General features: G+C 38.3%; 1 protein-coding gene across 2 annotated transcripts in view; it reads left to right on the top strand.

Moving 5' to 3' along the window:
* The first annotated feature begins 11350 nt into the window (after window positions 1-11350).
* Window positions 11351-22196, top strand: part of CD53 (CD53 molecule) — a 38546-nt gene continuing 27700 nt past the window's right edge. Inside the window, exon 1 of one of the 2 annotated variants that reach the window (XM_077119946.1) lies at window positions 11351-11500. The gene's annotated coding sequence lies outside the window, so the exon portion shown is untranslated. The remainder of the gene's footprint in view (window positions 11501-22196) is intronic. The other variant, XM_077119945.1, reaches the window with a different exon arrangement.

Genomic DNA, 22196 nt, shown 5'->3' with positions numbered 1-22196 from the left:
ACAACTTTACGCTAATAAATACAACAATGTACATGAAATGGACGGGTTCCTGGAAAGACATGAACAACCAACTTTGACTCAAGAAGAAATAGATGACCTCAACAAACCAATCACAAGTAAAGAAATTGAATTAGTCATTCAAAAGCTTCCTAAAAAGAAAAGTCCAGGACCAGATGGCTTCACATGTGAATTCTACCAAACATTCCAGAAAGAATTAGTACCAACTCTCCTCAAACTCTTCAAAAAAATCGAAGTGGAGGGAAAACTACCTAATTCATTCTATGAAGCCAACATCACCCTCATACCAAAACCAGGCAAAGATATTACAAAAAAAGAAAACTACAGGCCAGTCTCTCTAATGAATATAGATGCAAAAATCCTCAATAAAATTCTAGCAAATCGTATCCAACAACACATTAAAAGAATTATACATCATGACCAAGTAGGATTCATCCCAGGGATGCAAGGATGGTTCAACATAAGAAAATCAATTAATGTAATACACCATATCAACAAATCAAAGCGGAAAAGTCACATGATCATCTCAATTGATGCAGAGAAGGCATTTGACAAGATTCAACATCCTTTCCTGTTGAAAACACTTCAAAAGATAGGAATACAAGGGAACTTCCTTAAAATGATAGAGGGAATATATGAAAAACCCACAGCTAATATCATCCTCAATGGGGAAACATTGAAAACTTTCCCCCTAAGATCAGGAACAAGACAAGGATGTCCACTATCACCACTATTATTCAACATTGTGTTGGAGGTTCTAGCCAGAGCAATTAGACAAGAAAAAGAAATACAAGGCATCAAAATAGGAAAGGAAGAAGTAAAACTATCACTGTTTGCAGACGATATGATACCATACGTCGAAAACCCGGAAAAATCCACAACAAAACTACTAGAGCTAATAAATGAGTACAGCAAAGTAGCAGGTTACAAGATCAACATTCAAAAATCTGTAGCATTTCTATACACTAGTAATGAACAAGCTGAGGGGGAAATCAAGAAACGAATCCCATTTACAATTGCAACTAAAAGAATAAAATACCTAGGAATAAATTTAACTAAAGAGACCAAAAACCTATATAAAGAAAACTACAAAAAACTGTTAAAAGAAATCACAGAAGACCTAAATGGATGGAAGGGCATACCGTGTTCATGGATTGGAAGACTAAATATAGTTAAGATGTCAATCCTACCTAAATTGATTTACAGATTCAATGCAATACCAATCAAAATCCCAACAACTTATTTTTCAGAAATAGAAAAAACAATAAGCAAATTTATCTGGAAGGGCAGGGTGCCCCGAATTGCTAAAAACATCTTGAGGAAAAAAAAAACGAAACTGGAGGTCTCGTGCTGCCTGACTTTAAGGCATATTATGAAGCCACAGTGGTCAAAACAGCATGGTATTGGCATAAAGATAGATATATCGACCAATGGAATTGAATAGAGTGCTCAGATATAGACCCTCTCATCTATGGACATTTGATCTTTGATAAGGCAGTCAAGCCAACTCACCTGGGACAGAACAGTCTCTTCAATAAATGGTGCCTAGAGAACTGGATATCCATATGCAAAAGAATGAAAGAAGACCCATATCTCACACCCTATACAAAAGTTAACTCAAAATGGATCAAAGATCTAAACATTAGGTCTAAGACCATAAAACAGTTAGAGGAAAATGTAGGGAGATATCTTATGAATCTTACAATTGGAGGCGGTTTTATGGACCTTAAACCTAAAGCAAGAGCACTGAAGAAGGAAATAAATAAATGGGAACTCCTCAAAATTAAACACTTTTGTGCATCAAAGAACCTCATCAAGAAAGTAGAAAGACAGCCTACACAATGGGAGACAATATTTGGAAATGACATATCAGATAAAGGTCTAGTATCCAGAATTATAAAGAGATTGTTCTACTCAACAACAAAAAGACAGTCAACCCAATTACAAAATGGGAAAAAGACTTGACCAGACACCTCTCAGAAGAGGAAATACGGATGGCCAAGAGGCACATGAAGAGATGCTCAATTTCCCTGGCCATTAGAGAAATGCAAATCAAAACCACAATGAGATATCATCTCACACCCACCAGAATGGCCATTATCAACAAAACAGAAAATGACAAGTGGTGGAGAGGATGCGGAGAAAGAGGCACACTTATCCACTGTTGGTGGGAATGTCAAAAGGTGCAACCACTGTGGAAGGCAGTTTGGCAGTTCCTCAAAAAGCTGAATATAGAATTGCCATACGACCCAGCAATACCATTGCTGGGAATCTACTCAAAGGACTTAAGGGCAAAGACACAAACGGACATTTGCACACCAATGTTTATAGCAGCGTTATTTACAATTGCAAAGAGATGGAAACAGCCAAAATGTCCATCAACAGAAGAGTGGCTAAACAAACTGTTGTATATACATACAATGGAATATTATGCAGCTTTAAGACAGGATAAACTTATGAAGCATGTAATAACATGGATGGACCGAGAAAACATTATGCTGAGTGAGTCTAGCCAAAAACTAAAGGACAAATACTGTATGGTCCCAATGATGTGAATCGACATTCGAGAATAAACTTGGAATATGTCATTGGTAACAGAGACCATCATGAGTTAGAAACAGGGTAAGATAATGGGTAATTGGAGCTGAAGGGATACAGACTGTGCGAGAGGACTAGGTACAAATCTCAAAAATGGACAACACAATAATACCTAATTGTAAAGTAATCATGTTAAAACACTGAATGAAGCTGCATCTGAGCTATAGGTTTTTGTTTTGTTTTGTTTTGTTTTGTTTTTACTATTATTACTTTTATTTTTTTCTCTATATTAACATTCTATATCTTTTTCGGTTGTGTTGCTAGTTCTTCTAAACCGATGCAAATGTACTAAGAAATGATGATCATGCATCTATGTGATGATGTTAAGAATTACTGATTGCATATGTAGAATGGTATGATTTCTAAATGTTGGGTTAATTTCTTTTTTTCCGTTAATTAAAAAAAAAAAAAGAGAAGGGGTAATTGGAGCTGAAGGGATACAGACTGTGCAACAGGACTGGATATAAAAACTCAGAAATGGACAGCACAATACTACCTAATTGTAATGCAATTATGTTAAAACATTGAATGAAGCTGCATGTGAGGTATAGGTTTTTTTTTGTTTTTTTTTCTCTATTATCATTTTAATTCTTATTCTGTTGTCTTTTTATTTCTTTTTCTAAATCGATGCAAATGTACTAAGAAATGATGAATATGCAACTATGTGATGATATTAAGAATTACTGATTGTACATGTAGAATGGAATGATTTCTAAATTTCTAAAAAAAATTTCTAAATTTTTTTTAATTAATAAAAATATATATATAATAATAATAAGATATTGACTGCACATCAAGAATTTGGAGCTTCAGTACCTTTTTCTGGAACAGATTTGGCCTTGGAAAAGCATTTTCTAATCCTTTGGACTATAGGATTTAGAAGTGGGAATATGAAGAGTTGGGAAATGAAGGAAGGCAGAGGAACCACACTAATATCTTCAGCTCCCCAGTTCCCCTTCTACCACAGTAACAGGCTAAGTTGGAAGGTTGGGGATTTGTATTTATTGAGCTGCCTTCTTCTGCCAAGCCCTCTGCCAGGCTCCTGCCTATACTTGCTTCTCTTCCTGCTGGCACATGCTCTAAGAAGTTAGAACAGATGGTGTGGTAGACTTGTTCTTGTTCTTTGCTCTCTGCAATTCTAAACTGCTGAATTGACTTCAGAGCAGAAAAGCTGAGGTCAGCATTGCACACTTAAGATACCATCTGCCTCCTTGTTTGACTTCTACAAATTATGATCCTCTAGTGCTGAGGATAGGATTATTTTCTGTCTAAACTCATCTCTCATAGGGCTCTTTCTTTGAGTTAAGCAAAGTGATTATGTTCACCATTCATGGAAGGTACTCAAAACTCTGGCTTGGAAACAAACATAGGAGATTGCATTCAGTATCTTAAAATAGCTTTAGGTCTTGCTTTATGAAGAAAGAATTGCCCTCTCCTTGATCCTCTTGTAAACTTGTGTTAAAAGAAATAAAACAAAAAAAAAAATTAAATTAAATTAAAAAACTAAAAATAAAAGAGAAAGAAGTAAAAGGAAATAGAGTTACTATGCTCAAGAGATTTAAAATAGAGTCGGGAGGTCATTCTGGAGGAGGTTATTCTTAGGTGGCTCTCAGCCAGATATCAAAAATGGCCGAAATAAAAAAGCCTTGTCAAGGAACAGTGTTCCTCAAAATCCCAAGGGCATCTGGACCTTAAAACAGATCACAAGATACAGAACTCAGTTGATTATTTAACTCAAAGGATAATTAGACTATCACAACTATCCACCAACCACAACCAACTTGTCTAATCTTTTCCTTTAAAAATCTCATGCCTAGAAATGCCACGATGGGACATGATTTGGTTTGTTATCTGAATCTGTGTTCCCTGAATTGCAATACTAAGACCCCAAATAAATGTCTTTATTGCCTTGCAGCTTAAGTTTGTTGTTATCACTTAGGAATATACTGTGAGATCATCTTGGAGTACTCCGAGTAGAAGTAAAAGCTTTCAGTTATCCACAGGTTTCAAATCAGCAGATGCGTTAATGTTAGATTAGCATTTGGGGAAGCTGGTTAGCCAGCTAAGGGAGTTTTTAGTGTCACTGGGCACGTTTGAATTCAAGCTCTGCTACTTTCTAACAGTGTGGCTTTGAGCAGTTACCTAACCTCTCTGATCTTAGCCTTTCTCATGTAATGAGAAAATGTCATACTTATCTCATACTGCTGTGGAGTACATGTTAGTGTACTGTCTGAACCGCCAAAGAGCTCAGTAAGTGGTAGCTTCCTAACTCTTCTTCTAGATTCCACCTCCTACACAAAATCCCACCTACAACTAGTTTCTAGTAGGGATCCATGATTGATATTACAGAATGAGTGTTCAGAATTTTAAGCACCAGAGAGGATGCGTAGATTACTTAGACCGTCTTGTTTCACAAATAAGGGAAGAAATCTCTGAAGGGATTTAGGTGGACTTCCCCTTGGTAATTATAGAACAAACATTAGAATCTAGCACTTCTGTTTCAGATGCCAGGCCTCTCTCCCCAATACCACACCATCTAACAACTCAGTGGCTTCTCTCTTTGCCTAGTAAGATATAAGTAACTCCCCCTTCATACGCCTGCAGGATCACCAATTGTTATTTTGTCAGGGAGACAGTGCCGAAGTTATTGGCACTTACCTCCAAATCCCCCATGGCACTTTATATAAGGCTACCCCTCATGTCAGTTAGCAAGCGTGCCAGTTTGAATCTGTGGTAGACCCCAGAAAAGCCAGGTCCTTTAATACTCATTTAATACTGCTGGGTAGAATCTTTTTTATTGTTTTCATGGAGATGTGACCCATTCAATTGTATGTGGGAACCTTTGATTAGGTAGTTTCCATGGAGATGTGTCTCTACCCCTTCAAGGTGGGGTTCCTCACTGGAGCCCTTAAAGAGGGAACTATTTTGGAATAAGCTTCAGATTCACCAGAACGGATAGAGCCCTGAGGAAGCCATTGAAGAAGCCTGAGAGAAAGCTAGCAGATGTCACCAAGTCCCTTTTCAGCTGAGAGAGAAACCCTGAATGTCATCGACCTTCTTGAACCAAGTTATCTTTGGACATTTTTATAGGCTCACCTTAATTTGGACATTTTCATGACCTTAGAACTGTAAACTTGCAACTTAATGAATTCTCCTTTTTAAAAGCCATTCCATTTCAGGTATATTGCATTCCAGCAGCTTGCAAACTAACACAGTAAAACCTCGGGAATTTTATGACTAGGTCAACCAGTCTCTGCTAGGAGAAATATTTCACCACTATGCCTTCCGCAGGAAGCCACAGAAGGACATTAATGGCCTCTCCTCCAAGCCCTCCCAAATGGGGAAGGAGAGGTGTTGGATATAGAACTGGCTTCTTATTTTCATTGAGAAATGGCCATGAAACATATAGCCTGAGGAATCTTCTTCCAAGTCATTGTGGGCTGCAGGACCTGCGAATCCAGATTTCTAGCCCCACAACTGAAAATAAACCCACCACCAGCAAGGAAGCCAAGGGTTTGGTTGCCTGGGCCAGTGGTTTTCTATCCTTAGAGCTGAGCAAAGGTGCCTAACAGGCCAACCAACAAATGAGGGCCGGGTGGTTAGTAGTCTCTGAGCCCCACCCCTGAGCTCCCTGAGCAGTTCTGCTTTTATCTATTTTAATCTATTTTCTCTTATTTGCTGCTGCCCCATTTAAAACTTCATTCAAATAAAGACCTCTGCTACTATATATGCACACATACATACATCTTTGTTTTTAATTAGACCTTTTCATTTCATTAAAGTTTCCCCTGTTTCCTGCTGGAAAAGTGAACGAAAACAAGGGGATCATGTTTGAATGAATTTATACCCTATAAAGTAAAGTATAGTTAGTGTGCCCTGGCTAAAGTGAGGATAAGAAAAGTCTCTGGAAGAAACACAAGTCCTGGGATGACCACCGGCTTCTTTAGATGATTTTGTATCACAGTTACCAGCACTTTATTTTTTAAGTCTTCTGAATCTCTTTTACAAGTTGAGTCTAAAAGCAACACTAACGACTTCCCCAGGCTTATCAAGGATGCCTGTCCCTTTGTAGGGCACTAGATGCTCCAAGTTGGCATGGTTATACCCTGGTGTATTTGTTCTTTGAGGCTCAGGTTTGAATTTTCCTGCGAAAGGAGCCTCCCATCAACCACAGACTTAGTCTGCTAAGGAAAGAAAAAGTCTGCTTCTGAAAAGAAAAGGGAATGCTAAACATTGATCTGCAAATGCCAATTCTTGTCCCAAGGCTGTGTAGTCCTTCACTGATGGTTGGAAGGTATAGTCACGGCTGGATTGGAAGGAGAGGTGATCATGGCCACTCACTGTTTGCTGAGTTCTTTCTGAGCTCAGGCAGGAGGGCAAGAGAGCCCATCCAGCCTTGGTTATGGAGAGTGTTGTCCAATTTTGGTGATTTCCCACTGATCTACACCTAACTGAGCTCAAAGAAGATGGGACATTGATAAGAGAGAGTCACAACTTTCATGCTAAATCAGGTTTTGCAGCACAAGGGGACAACTTTTGTTCATCCTCCCAGAGTCTGACCCTCTCCCTAACCTCTGAGGGATTCAGGGGTTGTGAAAGCTGCTTAGTTACCATCTAACTAAGACCTGGGGCAAGTTTCTTAATTGCTTATATCTCAGGCTCTGAATCTGAAAGATCAGGAAGATTGGCTAGGTGTGGTATAAGAAATATTTTGACAATAATAATTAACATTTACATGGTATTTTAAACAATACAAAGTTTTCCACAGGTTCTCATTTGGTCCTCATTTGGCTCTAAAGTAGAAATTATTCCTACACCAAAGATGAAAAGAATAAGAATCAAGGATACTACATGACTTTCTCAAAATATCTCTGTGAAGGCCTTCCAGTTTCCAAGCCTCTGTTATTTCTATTACATCATACTCCTAAGTCTATATACATTCCACAATTCAGTGCTTTTCTTCTGGGTGTTTTTTTAGTACAGCTACAGTAATCAACCATCACATTGCCTTGTCCTCTGGGGTTGAGCCATCGTAACACTGATAATCTTGCATCCATGGTAACCACCTACTGGTAGTATTGTCCCAGATCCCATAATGCCAAACAGTTTGACACTTTTTCATATAATGACTATGATATGCTATGACTACTTGATTTAGGTCCTAAGAATGATATATATATATATATATACTCAATTTCTGAAAATCAGATTTTGATTCATTTCTCAGTGTGAATGGTTTTCTGAAACTCAGGAAACATCCAGATGATATGAAGTCAAATGTTTATAATTTTTTTTGTGTGTGTGTGTGAATTACGGACTATTTTTAATAGTACAAAATGTTTATAATTTTTAAACACAGATTTATTTCTAAGATAGAACTCATAATAGCAATAAAGTTTTGTGAAGAACTTTCTTTTTTTAAAATGATGTTTTATTATACTGTCTTCAAAACTCTAATTTTAGAGCCCATAAGCAAAGTTAAATTTGACTCTAATTGTCATTAGTTAAATAAGCTTCCCAATTGAAGCTTCCAATCTTGTAATTCTCACAAATATTTACATCTCCCAAATTCTAATATTCTTGCTTACTTGAGTAACTAGCTGGAATAAGCATGGGAATTCTATCTGCATTTTTAAATATATTTTAGTAGTAACTATTTTTAAATAATAACATTTATAGTCATTCATCTAGAGAGCTAAAAACAAAACAAAGCAAATTGAATGGGGACCCAGTGATCCCTCCATGTTCATATGATATTTTGCCCATTCGGGGTGCATTTGAGAACTACTACATGATAATGGAGCATCAATAACTTGCAATTATCACACTCTCTCCTTTTCTTCCTTTCTTCTCCCTTCCCAAATTTCTAGTTTCCCTAACTTTCAAGCATCACTAGCTGAAACTATTCAAACATTAATAGAGCACCCCTTATGTACCAGGCAAAGTGTTGGCAAACTGCTGAGATAAGCAAATCAACACAGAACCTTCAGGATTCCAAGTCTGTTATAAGACAATTATAAGAAAATTGAATGATGGAGGATGCATGTGGACAATTGGAGCACATAGCTGGAGTAACTAACTGATCCTGTTTAGAAGGCTTCCTGGAAACTGAGATTTGGAGAGTGTGTAGAAATTAATCAGATGAAAAAGTGAGAGAATATTCTAGAGAGAAGGAACTACATTGATTCATCAAACACAAAGGAATTCAATAAGCAGTGTGACCAGATCCCACTGGGTGGGGTGGGGAAGGAGTGGCCAACTGAGAGTGTTAGGAATTAATAGAACTTTCTTAAAACCTACAGGGAAACTATTGAAGAGTTTTAAACTGGGGAGTGGCAGAATTAAATTTGCATTTTAAAAGGTCCTCCTAGGGTAGAGTAGGGAAACTTCAGAGCTGTTCTTGAAGGAGGCCAGGCTCCAGCAACACAGGTGAGAGGTAATGATTACCAGAATGACTGCATACTTGGAGAGAAGTGATCTGCTTTGAGAAATATCTAGGTATGGGTATAATTTATAGAACTTGGTGACTGATAATGGGTGGTTGCTGGGAGAGAGAGTGACCTAAGGGACCATCTGGTTTCTGACAATGTCAACTGAGAGGATAATGAACAGCTGGCAGAAGCAGGCTGGAGCGTGAGGATGCTGAGTTGATTATACTGCATTTTGGATTTGAAATGTCTTAGAGAAATCAAAGTGGATATGTGTGGCGCTCAAATGAGATATCCGGGTTGTCCCTATGAATGTGTGGATCTTTGGTATGGAAAGACAGTAACCGAAGTCATAAATATAGGTGAGATAACTGATAAAATGGAGTTGAGTAAGAAGCCTCTTCCCAGCTCCTTCACTTCAGGGGCTTATCAGCATGTCAGCAACCCCAGGTGAGGGGCACTGATTCCTCCGACTGATAACAGCTGAGGAAAGCAGAGTTTTTAACAGCATTTCCTAAGGTGTGGTTACACTTACCTGAAAAACAGTTCCCTGAGAAATGCTACACATACCCAAATCGTTCCATAGTCAAGTAAGTCTGGGAAAATCTGTAGACTGTATCCTCGACCTGGAGAGTATTAAGGACTGACAAGTTCTACAGTAAAGAAGGTTTTCATCTTTTTTTGACTCAGCTTTTCCCAAGGGCCAGCCCTAGTTGGAGGTTACTCCAGAACATGGATGTCTCGGGGTAAAAAGAGAGAACTAGCTGTCCCAGACACATTCTTGTAAGTCTGGCACTGGCAAGGGTGTCATCCATCTCTTTATTTATCAGATGAGAAAACTGTGGTTCTGTGTTTGGTTCTAAGCTTCACAGCTGGCAAGTGATACATTGGGGCTATAACCAGTTCCCTTGACCCTTTCAATCTTCAAAAATGCCAGTGGATGCAACAGAGTGGAAAACTGGAATCACATTTTTCAAAATCTAGTGGTCATAGTATTTCTAAAATAACATTCCAAATTGTTCTCTGTGACCTTGAGTTTGAACCTCAGCTCTGCCATTTCTTAGTTGTATAATCTCGGGCAAATTATTTAACTTCTTTGAGGCTCTATTTACTCATTCATAAATGGGACATAAAAGTAACTATTGTTCCAACCCAGCTCTTGGAGGGCTTGAGTCAGGGCAGCCCGAACACCAAAGGTCATGCTAGGCAGAGAGTTAGACATGAATCTTAATTAGGACTTATGAACAGGAGGGGATCTTCCACTGTGGCAGCTGGCCGTGGAAAATGAAGGTTAGTACTCCACAAAGAGGGCAGAGGAAATGCAAGGCTTATAAGTGTCTAGGACAAGGGTGTGAGAACAGAGTTTCAACAGGTTTGTCAACACAGGAGGTTGTTATCAACAGTGGTCAAGGGGAGTGTCAATGACTTGTTTATGGTAACTTTCTACCCCCCTCTCCCCTCCTACCTAAGAGGTTTGATGAACTTTAAGGTCTATATGCCTGTTCCAGTCATGTAAGTGGCTATGTGAAATGATCTGCTCTCAATATGGAGAGGAGTCCTAGGCCCTAGATCTCCATAACTTTCCACAGGATTATTGAAAGGTGCTATTATTGGTAAATTGAGGCAGAGAGGTTGAGATCTGTCATGGTCTTGTAGCTAACAGAGATAAACCTGAGACTGAAACCCAGATCTTTGGACTCTAAATCCAGTGCTCTCTCTACTAACCAAATTGTTCCTACCAGTGTCCCTTGGATCACACTGTAAGGGCTTTCCCCAATTCTGCCCTCATGTAAGGACAGTCCCACTCCTGAGACAAAGACATCTGAAAATGGCCCAGTCAAACCAGATAGTAGTGATCTGCCCAAAGGCAGATGGAGGGAAGGTGGGAGGAGGGTGAAATGGCTTGAGAGACCATTCCTAAGTTCAGTTCTGGCAAATCTTAAAAACAAACAGACAAACAGATTCTCAGGCCTTACCCCAGTCTGCTCGTAAAGGAACCTTGACTGGTAGCACCAGGCATACTTATTTTTGAACAGACCCATAAGTAATTTTGAAGTACCACCCTGATTGAAAAGAACTGCCCTTTTCTAGACAAAAATTGATGCCAACATCACCTTAGAACCTACTAGTGTTCCCTGAGTAGTGCCTGAGCCACCTTGGCTTTCAGGCTTTCCTGTGTTTCATACAAACCAGGTTAGACATTTGGACTGGTTGTGGGAGGAAGGTTCTAAATAAAAAGCCACTGGGGAAGAATTAAAAAGGACAGACTCAGCCTCACTTCCTCCGTCTTCTCATCTGGGCTTCCTGTCGTCACAGCACGAACATATTTATGCCCCCTTCACTTCTCCTTTTACACAAATAACCCCGGACATCCGTTGTCACCAGCTTTGTCAGTGCCACCTCAAGGATAATCACAAAATCCTGCCTTTAGGACTTAGGAGCAGTGCCTGCAAAAGGTAAGGTTGATGGCATTTTTATTTGATTTGAGAGCAAAACCCCAAACCATTTTATGTGGGGTGGAATATCTTCTTAGGAGACTCCATGGCAACCATAAGTAACCCTAAAATCTCCTGGAACCTCTATTTCACAAAGCTGTACAGGAAGTAAAAAGATCAGCAAGATCCTATTAACCCCACAAAGGCAATCAGCCCAGAAAGACTTAATTAACCAGGTTTCAATATCTGATATCTCACTTATAATTGCTCTAGGACTTTAATTCCTGTGTGTGGTCATTTCTGATGCCTGGAGCTTCCTGCGGGGGGTGTGGGGAGGTGAAGGATGAAGCTGGGACATCTTCCTATATGCTCTGGTCTTTAGAAGACTCGTGTTGTAATTTTAAAGTCAGATGAGAACCAACAGCCAGAGCCATTTAGAAAAGTAAGTGGAGGGTGAGATGCAAGTCTTCTTAATTTGAGAAATTTTCAAAAGTAAAGGTAGTGACTTCCACTGAGATTCCTCAGGGTCATGAAACCGAAGGGCAGCTAAAATCACAGCTCCCAGCTGAGGGCCAGGAACGCAGGATGTACTTCTCAGTAGGTGGGCGAAAACTAGACACCCATAACAGGTATTTACCTTGGTAGTTTTCAAAGGGCCAGAAGAGCATTGTGATAAAAGAGTTCCTTAAAAGAAATATATTATGAAGTGTACTTGTGAAAGTTAGCCAAGATAACTTGAGAATTACAATAATTTTCAATTCATGAGCTCTAACTAATGATCCAATTTGCATGAATTTAACAAAGTGTAGCCAGGTTCCGGTCCTGACTTTTTCTGCCACTATAGTAATAGTTGCTGGGCCTTAGGTCCCCAGTGGAAACTCTGTTTTAGAACTTTCTTTTTCTGAGACTGGCAAGATTCTCACTTGTTTATGCCAGGGAGGGGACGAGGGAAATATCTCCTGTGACCACACCCACCCACTTAACTAAGAGGGCTGGGGATGGGCTGAGGTCTTGAGATTCATTAGAGGTTCAGAGCACTTTAGAGGTTATTGAGTCTTGAGTTTAAAAATAAAAGGGAGAAAAAAATAAAGATGAGACATTTTAATGTATTTGTGTAATAAGCATATATTACACGCCTCTGGCTAGGTGCTGTGCTTGCTGAATACTTGTTGGGGAGGGGCGGTGGCAAGGGAGAAGGAGGATATTTGCCCAGCAAACAGTCCTGCCCTTAAGGAGCTCTTATGAGAGTTAAGAGATCAGATATGTATGCCCATGCTTGAAAGAGAGCTGAGGGAAAGCAGAATCTTAGCCGAAGACTGAATAAAGAAGTTTTGCTTTCTCAATCTCCAGCGGAATCTGCAGTGTTTTGAAATTGTGGTTAAACTGGAGCAGGGGTCGGGCTGAGACGTGGTTTCCTGCAGTGTTTCCTGTATGGGCCAGTTCGGAGTATTTAGCTTTCAAATGAAATGATTGGTCACCTTTACACCCACAAGGAATTATTCAGATCCGTCCCTTCACAGTGACCCAGGCCCACCGCACAAATGACTTTACTTTTGCTCACTGGCAACAGGCAGACTAAAATGGGTAAACTTTGTTTGTCCTTAGTTTCCCAAACCCTCAGGTTGACTCCTGACTGCCTGGAGGCTCCCAGGCTCCAGCCCTGAGCCCTGCTTCCCTTCTCCACTCCTATCCCACAATTTACCGACCAGCTGCCAGGCATTGTGCGACATTCTAGAGACCCGAGGATAAATGACTTATGTGGTTATCAGTCCCAAAGCATTTAGAGTCTAGTGTGGAGGACAGACCCAGCAATACACAAATAATAACAAAATGTGATCTCTGCTACAATGGAGGGAGAGTGTGCATAAAATGTAGGAGGAATTTAGGAGTGTGCCAGAGGTTCCCTGGGAGAGGAGGGGACTGCTTAGGCTCATTTTCAGAGAGTTTGCTTTGGGTGCTGGGAGTGATGATAGAGGGGAAAGAATGTGCAAATTCAAAGTGTAAACCAGGTATGGTGGAATTGACAGTAATCAAGTGCGACTGGAATAGAACAATTTTCACTGTGACCCAGGAAATGAAAAGTTCTTTCCCCTTCTTGGTTCCAGCACCCCTGCCCTTGAGGAGGACAGGATCAATATCCGGGAGGGTTCTAAGTTTGGTCCTGGGTGGAACTAAGGCCAAGAGATCCCCCTGACTGAATGGATAGAGTGTGTGCTGAAATGAGATTGAAGATGTGGGTTTCTTCCTCCTCAACCAAGATTTTTCCCTAGATTAGAGTGAAGGGTAGAGCTTTTTAAGAGATTACAGCCATTCTCTCTTTTCTCGGCTTCTGTTCCAGGAAATGCTGTGTTGATTTAGTCACAGTCGTTTGGATTGGGTTCTAGATTCATCGGTTTACAGAACTTCTTGTAGTGAGTGAGAAGTGTGTAGATCACCTGAGACCTAGAGTCTGGGGACCTGCCTTCAGGAAGCTCCCAGGACCCAACTGCCATAGCCAGCACAGAGCTTCGAGACATAGAAACACATAGAAAACAGACAGCTGTGCAGAGCAGAGGAGGGGAGGATTATAGCAGAAGGTGGGTGGTAGATTTGGGGAGGTTGCTTGGAGGTTTTTAGACAGAGACAGTTGTGTATTTCCAAATTAAGTGGAGGAGTCCCCAGCATGGAGGCCACGGATTTCTATGCCAGGAGATCGAGACCTCTACTCATTTTCCTTTTCAGGAGAACACAGCAGAGTGCCTACCCAAGCTATAGCCTTGATACATTGCAGATATGGCCAAGAATTATAAAAGAAAAAAATATCACAAGGATACATTTCTATAATCACTTAAAATGAGAGACCTATGTTCTGAGTGTTAGAATGTAGTCCTTAAAAGGAATTTAGAGATTATAAAGATTCACATGAAGTGCCCAATTCATTGTGGAAGCCCAAGAACTGTTAGCTAGTATTATAACTTTCCAATCTGTTTATCTTTCATGTAAATTAAACGTTTCAAGGTTATACAATTACTTAATTAGATCATTCGGTCTTCTGATTCTCTATGGAATGCTCTTATAGATTTCTTCTTAAACAGAATCAGACTTCATTCTTTGTTTACATAAAGAAATTTCCAGTGTGTTTTAACATAAGCCAACATAAAAATCACCCTACTTATAAATTAGATTGATATCAAACAAGAAAATAAAATATTTACTATACATTTAATTTACAAAACTTTTGTTTGACATTTATATTTTAAGGGAACTAGATTAAGGAATATGGGTAAGAAATGATTTTGATAACTCCAAAGTAAATTTGAATACATGGCTTAATAGTCACTCTATATATGTATCAAGGGCAAATAGAGGCATCAAAAAATTATTCCACAGTTCATTCTTCTAAAAATCGCTGTTATAGAATCTCGGTTTTTATACTGTAAGAGACCTAAGTTATAAGGATTTTGAGATCAGAATTCATTGGATCATTACTCATATTCAAATATTTTTTAACTTCTTATTTTGACACATATTCAGACTTACAGGAAGGTTGCAAAATAGTACAAAAAATTCTTGAACCTCCCTTCACCCATATTTCCCAAATATTATCATTTTACCACATTTACCTTATCCTTCCCCAGCTTTCTCATTGAGAATAATTGCTGATATGATATACTTTCCTCCTATATACTTTTGTGTATATTTTCTCAAAAGTAAAACATTCTCTGGCATAACCACTTTACAATGTTCAAAACCAGGAAATTAACATTAATACAATACCATTAACAATCTATAGATTTTCTTCAGATCCCACCAGTTGCCTTATTAATATTTTTTATGGCAAAAGAAAAATCTCTGATCATGTATGGCTTTTGATTGTCTTGCCTCTTTAGTTTTCTTTAATCTGAAACAGATCACGAGTCTTTCTTCACATTTAACAACATTGATATTCTTGAACATAACAGGCCAGTTATTTTCCAGAATGTCCTTCTGTTTGGGTTTGTCAGATGTTTCCCAATGATTAGATTCCAGTCATTCAAACTTTGATAGGACTACCACAGAAGTGGCTTCAATTGTCACACAGGGTTTTGCTTAAGCTGTGAGTAGCTTCCCTGTCTATACCATGGAAGGTCTCCAGGGGACAGACTTCTCCTCCATGGCAAAGCTCTACATATTTTTAGGGAAAAAAGCAACAGGGAACCTATGGTCTACTGACACCATAACAGTGGAATCTTCCAAATTTAGGGAGTAGCCTTGTTATGAAGGTTCCTGCCCCAGCTCAGCTTCTAGCTGCATCTGTTGAGCCAGCACAGATCCACTGAGCTAGCATTTCACTAAGCTCTCTAGTGGGAGGAAATGAGCTTCCAGGATTATCTGCATTTGTCTTTCCTCACTTTTGCTTCTTCCTTCTTTTTCTCTTACAAATCACCAACTTCCTATCCCCTGAGAAGTCTTGAAGGGAAAAAGAATTCATCAACTCTCAATTTCAGGGAGGTGTAAGATGAGACACAGTCCTTTGTCAGGGTGATGGAAAGATGAGAGGAAAGTAATGCATAAAAGTTGGTGGCTTTTATTTGTTTTGTTTTAATATCACCCTACAGATGCCTAATTACTCCCTCTGAGAGTCAGACACCCCTAACCCCTAATGCTGCTCGCAGGGCTAATGGGGAATTAAACTCTGGAAGCATATGCCTCCTGGATGCTCATCACATTGCAGCAAATGAGTCATATTGGGAAGTGGGAGGCACAAAGTGGAGCCTGTGACAAGGGAAGGCCCATGGGCTTTGCAGGCTGAAAGACTCTGACCTGCATACCGTCTTTGCTGGTTATTAGCTGGGTTACCTTGGACCAGTCACATCGTCTGTCTTGGTCTTGGATTTTCTGTTTGCAAAATGGGGCTTGATGTGAGAATTATAAATAAGATATGTTTATGAAGAACTCAGCATTTTATAGGATTCAGGAATCTATCTATCTATCTATATATCTATCTATCTATCTATCTATCTATCTCCCACCTATCCACCCATCCATCTGTCTAAATTCATCTGAGTAAATAGGTCTTTATTAGAAGAGCAGATTTTACCTTCTTATTTAGAAAACATTTTTGATAGTCAAAGGCCCTATATTCTTTGCTGAGGAGCCAAAGCCACCTAAGGCTTGTGTAGGACAGGGATGAGAACCAGCAATTACTTTTCAGAATACTATGCTTTTATGTATAAAGTGGCATATAGATCTGTATATAGAAAATGCCTGGGAAGATGTTCACCCAAAATGTTAATTGGGGTTATTTCTGGGAGGTAGTGCTTCAGATGATTTTATACTTTTTTCTTTGTACTCTTTTTTATTGTTTAAATTTTTTTAAAACAAGGCACCCAACAATTTTTTACAAAAATACTCTCAAAAATTAAGTAAGGGATTATTATAGGCCTTCAGACCTGATGTATTTTGTTCCTAAAAATCTAGCAGAAAGCTCCAGGGTAGTTTTTAGGAATGGACTGGAAGGTAAGCTCTGAACTTGCTCTTCAAGTCATATTCACTGAACTAGATTCTCAGACACAGAATCATACAGGAAATATTGTTTCATTTAACCTTCACAACAATTTATGAGGAAAGTATTAATATCCCCATTTTTAAAATGAGGAAATTATGAGCATTCAAGAAGTTAAGCTTATTGTCTAAGACCATACTTCTGGTAGTGGCATCACTAGAATTCAAAACTAGATCTGATTCCAAAGCTAGTAATTATCAGACCGTGTTCCATGGAATACTATATTCTTTGTTCATAAATAGTCTTCAATATAGGAGAAGATTTTGCAGTTATACATGTGTACTTTTCTTAAGGACCCAAAATGCACATTAGTGTATAACAAGTTTTCAATTTTTAAAAACATGTTTCTCAATTTTTAAAATTTGTATTTTAAAAATTCTATTAGGAGATATTTAATCCTATCTACTCCCCAAATAATTTGACCATGGATTTCCCTCATGTCTAATTGTTTTCTATTTTGTTGGAGAACTATTTATTAACATCTCACAAACACAATGATCTGTGTAATACCAAGACTGCCTAGCTGTGGCTCCAGATTTGGCCTCTAAGACTGGATCAGATACAGATGGAGATCAAGAATTGAAAGTTTTCTGAAGCTTCTTTCTAATCTTAGCCACTTCCAAGCTTGACTAAATTCAAGACTGGATTAGATGGTGTTGTAAGTTCAGACCAAAGAAAATAGTGGCATGGAACTAGAAATTCACATGATAATTTACTAGCCCCAGCTCTGTACTTGGAGGAAGCTGAAGGATGAATGCCATCCCTGGCTTCCACCTCAGGCTGTGGAAAGTGACCACAGCTAACTCATTTGGTCAGAGAGGTTTCCTGGAAACTGACGTCTGGGACTTTCTTCACGTAGGCATGAGTCATAGGACTGGGAGACTGATTGTGGGCGGGATGTCAATTTTTCTGCCTGTGGAGGTTTTGCTAAGAGCAAGAGGCTCAATAACTGGTTAGTGATGATGAAACAGAATGAATGAAGATCCCCATACTAGAAGAAGGACTTGCTGCCCCAGGGAATTGAAGAAAGGAAAGGAAATGGAGAGGCATTCTCTCTCTGGGTTTATGGTTTTCCTTCATTACTTGTGCTAAAATAGTGCCAATCTCCATTATGTTGGGCAGATTGTCTTCATTTGGGTGTGAATCTTGGTAAAGGAAAATCAGTGAGACAGAAAGAAAAGTATCTTCCCATCTGTAAAGGAATAAATTAATGGGAAATCCCCAGGTCTGTTGGCATCTCATTCGCTGGTACTCTGTGGACAATAGGTTACATGGGCCTGAAGCATCTGCCATAGATGTTGGGCTTGAGTTGATTCTTGGAGGCATCTGGCTAATCCCTTTCTGTTACTGATGAGTAAATTACTAGACTATGTTCAAAAGATTAGTTTATTGGCAGAATAAGAACTCAAGCCTAAGACTTCAGACTCCAGTCTAATGTTCATTCCATGATTATTTGTAGTTAATGAGATAAGTCCTAGTTATTTGCTCATTCAATACTTACCTTTTTAACTTTTTTTTTTTAGTGTAGTATGTGACAGGTGCAGTGGTAGGGCCTGAGGGTTTAAAGATGAATAAAGTAGGTCCTATACTCAAGAAGCTCATAGTCTAATGGAGTGACAGAGATGCACAGGTATTATAGGCATGACTTGTCAGGGAGAGGAATTGGGCTTGAAGAATTAGACACATGACAATCAGAGAAGGCTTTCTGGGAAAGTGATGCTTGAGATGAACATCATGATGATTAGTAGATAGCCAGATTTGAGGGGGTCAGAGAGAGATAAAAGGATAAATTCCAGCAAAGAACCACATAAGCAAAGATAAGGAAGGAGGCATTGAGACAAGAATTTAGAATTACTTGCTAAATATTAAAGTACAAGATGGAGTGTTGCCATGAGTTTGAAGAGATAGATAGAAGCAAATTATGAAGTGGCCTTTTGACATCTATATGCCCATGAAACCATCACCATGATTAAAATAATGAACATATTCATCACACCCAAAAGGGTCCTCATGCCCTTTTATAATCCCTTTCTGCTACCCTTCCCTGCTCTGTCTACCCCTCCCTCCCAGCTAGGCAATCACTGATCTACTTTGTCATTATTGATTAGTGTATGTTTTCTAGGCTTTTATAAAAATGGAATCATAAGGTATGACCTCTTCTTTTTTGTTGTTCTAGTTTCCTTTACTTACCATAATTATTTTGAGATTCATTTATGTTGTAATATATATCAGTGGTTCATTCCTTTTCATTGCTGAGTAATATTCCACTGTATGGTTATAATGCAGTTTATTTGTCCACATGCCTCTGAATGGCCATTTGGGTTATTTTCAGATTTTGGCTATTGCTAGTAAAGCTTTTACGACCCTCCTTTAAAAGTCTTATATGGACATATGCTTTCATTTTTCTTGGGCAGATAACTAGGAGTGGAATGGCTGGATCATATGATAAGTATATATTTAAGTTTTTATAAAAGTAGTAAATGCTTTCAATGTCAGTATACCATTTTCATTACCACCAACAATGTATGAGAGTTTCAGTTCCTTCACATTGGTGACTTGGTATGGTCAGTCTTTTTCATTTTAGCCATTTTAACAAATATATAGTGGCATCTCATTTATGATTTTAATTTACATATTCCTAATGACTAATGATGAAGAGCATTTTTTCACATGCTCTTTGGTCATCTGTATTTCTTTTTTGGTGAAGAGTATTCAGATCCATTGCCTATTTTTTTAATTGTGTTGTTTGCTTTCTTTCTTATTATTGAGTTTTGAGAATTCTTTGTGTAGCCTAAATACAAGTCTTTCGTCTCAGATGTGATTTGCAAATATTTTCTCCTCATCTGTGGCTCCTCTTTTCATTGTAACAGTGTCCTTTAAAGAAGTTTTAAATTTTGATGAAGTCCAATTTTTATCATTTATTTTTTGGATTGTGCTTTCTGTTTCTTATCTGAAAAATCTTTACCTAGCCAAACTTGTGCAGAGTTTCTTCTATATTTTATTCTAGAGTATTATAGTTTTAGGTTTTGCATATGGGGGCTATAATCTATTTATAGTTATTTTTTATATATGGTGGAAGTATGGATATACTTTTTTTTTCCATATGAATATCTGATTGCTCTGGCACCATCTTGTTGAAAGGACTATCCTTTCCTTACTGAACTGATATTGAATTTTGTTGAAAATTAGTTTCTCATAACTTTCTAGAGTCTCTATTCTTTTCCATTGATGCATTTGTCTAATGTCAAATGCTGCTTTGTTGTAGCTTTAGAGTCATATAGACTTCAACTTCGACTTTGTTCTTTTTCAAAATTGTTTTGGCTATTCTAGGTCATTTGCATGTTCATATGGATTTTAAAATCAATTTGTTAATGTCTACCAAAAATTCACTTGGATATTGAATGAAAACAATGATTCTATAGATAAATTTGAGAAGAATCACTATCTTACCAATATCGTCTTCTGATTCATGAGCCTGGTATATCTCTCCATTTATTTATTTCTTCTTCAATTTCTCTCAGTAATTTTTGTAAGCTTTCAGTGTATAGGTCTTTCACATCTTTTGTCAAATTTCATATTTTATAAATGTTTTATATTTTTATTTTTCAATTTTGATGTTTGATTGTTGCTGGTGTATAGAAATACCATTGATTTTTGTATGCTGACCTTATATTCAACAACTTAGCTAAACTCACTTCCTAGTTCTAGTAGATTTTTTTGTAGCTTTCATTACATTTTCTGTGAAGGCAATCATGCCATCTGTGAATACAGTTTACTTTTTCCTTTCCAATCTAGATGCCATTCTTTTCCTTGCCTTATTGCACTGGCTAGAACCACCTGTAAAATGCTGAATAAAAGTAGTATGAGAGTACATTCTTGTCTTCTTCCTCATGTATGGGGAAATGTTCAATCATTCACCACTCAGTATATTAGCTCTAGGTTTTTCATGGATGCCCTTTATTAGGTTGAGGAAGTTCCTTTCTATTCTTAGCTTACCAAGTGTTCTAGTTTGCTGCCTGCCAGAATGCAATATACCAGAAATGGGATGGCTTTTAAAAAGGGGAATTTAATAAGTTACTAGTTTACAGTTCTAAGGCCAAGATAATGTCCCATTTAAAGCAAGTCTATAGAAAGGTCCAATCAAAGGCATCCATGGAAAGATACCTTAGTTCAAGAAGGCCGCTGAAGTTCAGAGTCTCTCTCTCAAGTGAGAAGGCACATGGCATACAAGGTCAGGGTTTCTCTCTCCTCTGGAAAGGTATGTGGCGAACATGGCATCCTCTGCTAGCTTTCCCTCCTGGCTTCCTTTCATGATGCTCCCCAGGAGGCGTTTTCCTTCTTCATTTCCAAAGATTGCTGGCTGGTGGGCTCTCTGTTTCTTGTGGCTATTTCGTGCTGCTCTCTCAGAATCTCTCTCATTCTCCAAAATGTTTCCTCTTTTATAGGATTCCACTAAACTAATCAAGACCCACCCAAATGGGTGGAGACATGTCTCCACCTAATTCAGTTTAACAACCACTCTTGACTGAGTCACATCTCCAGGGAGATGATCTAATTACAGTTTCAAACCATACAGTACTGAACAGGGATTAGAAGAAACGGCTGCCTTTACAAAATGGGATTAGGATTAAAACATGGCTTTTCTAGGGTACATACATCCTTTCAAACCAGCACACTGAGCATTCTTAATAGTAACAGATGTTGAATATTGATTGCCATATGAATTTTTTGCATCTCTTGAGATTTGTTAATATGGTGAATTAAAATGATTTTTTTAAATGTTAAAATAACCTTACCTTCCTGGAATTAACACTACTTGGTCATAGTTTCTTATCCATTTCCTATATAGTTGGGCTTGAATTGCTAAAATTTTGTTTATAATTTTTGTAGCTATGTTTGTGAGGAATATTGGTCTGTTACTATTACTTATTTTCTTATAATGTCTTTGTTTGGTTTGGGTATCTTGCAATTCTGGCCTCATAGGATGAGTTGCAAAATATATACTCTTTTTATATTTATGAAACAGTTTATTTAGAAATGGTGTTATAATTTCTTTACATTTTGGTAGTAATTCTACATCAGTAAGGCATCCGAGCTAGGATTATTCTTTTATGAAAGGAGTTTTTTTAAAACTCCTAATTCAACTTATTATTAGACATAAGGCTATACAGATTATCTATTTCTTCTTGAGTG

This window comes from Tamandua tetradactyla, chromosome 11 (genome assembly GCF_023851605.1).
Source record: "Tamandua tetradactyla isolate mTamTet1 chromosome 11, mTamTet1.pri, whole genome shotgun sequence".
NCBI classification, from domain to species: domain Eukaryota; kingdom Metazoa; phylum Chordata; class Mammalia; order Pilosa; family Myrmecophagidae; genus Tamandua; species Tamandua tetradactyla.
This window is presented reverse-complemented; position numbering and strand designations above follow the sequence as displayed.